Genomic DNA, 817 nt, shown 5'->3' with positions numbered 1-817 from the left:
ACTGGGGCTGCCTTTATTGTAAATCTTGCTTCTAAGCTACATCACGTCAAACTTCTGCTGCCACGTGCATGTACATGCTCTGGGAATATCTCCATTACTGCTTCCACCTGCTCTTCATTTACGAACTGAGGGAGATTTCCATGCAGCATCTCAGTCTCTCAAAGGCTTTGGGAATTACTATTTTTTTACCTTACCCTCCTCTGATCTGGAAAAGTGTCCTCTAGGAAGGAAGCAGAGTGCAGTGACTCTGCTGTGTCTCTATCCCTTTTACCAAGAAAACTTAAAGCAGACTTTTATACATAAGAATGTTGCGTGCTGTCAGTAGAAATTGCCTCCAGTTGATGATTTTCAGTGCAAGAAGTACGGTAAAATTTAGCCTTGGACTTCATCCTTCTTATGCTGCTTCTGAAGTAGATCCATAAAAAAAAATACAGTTAAGATTTTTTTTTTTTTATATTACTGATTACCCAGTGCTTGAGTTATTTAATAAAATAATTTTAAAATACCGTCCTTGGTCTTCTTAAAAAAATTAAGCTGTGTAGTGAGGATCTTGCTTCTACTGTGTAGTAGTTACAGTAGTAGAAAGGTGGAAATTGGTGCTGAGGTGGCACTTGAAGCAGATACTTGTGACTCATGCGGCTCTCTAATGAACTTCATTAGCTCTTTGATACATAGCCATTTGTTAAGCATGCTTGTCTAAAATTAGGACTGGCTACAGCCAGTTGTAAATCAAAATTAAGGATAGAAGTTTCCACTTACTCCAGTTGAGTTTTCACACCAGATTCAGCGCTCCATTGCTGGTTATCGTGCTCTTCCG

This window comes from Egretta garzetta, unplaced genomic scaffold (assembly GCF_000687185.1).
Source record: "Egretta garzetta isolate BGI_Z169 unplaced genomic scaffold, ASM68718v1 scaffold410, whole genome shotgun sequence".
NCBI lineage: Eukaryota > Metazoa > Chordata > Aves > Pelecaniformes > Ardeidae > Egretta > Egretta garzetta.
The sequence above is the reverse complement of the archived record's forward strand: the minus strand, read 5'-3'. Positions refer to the sequence as shown.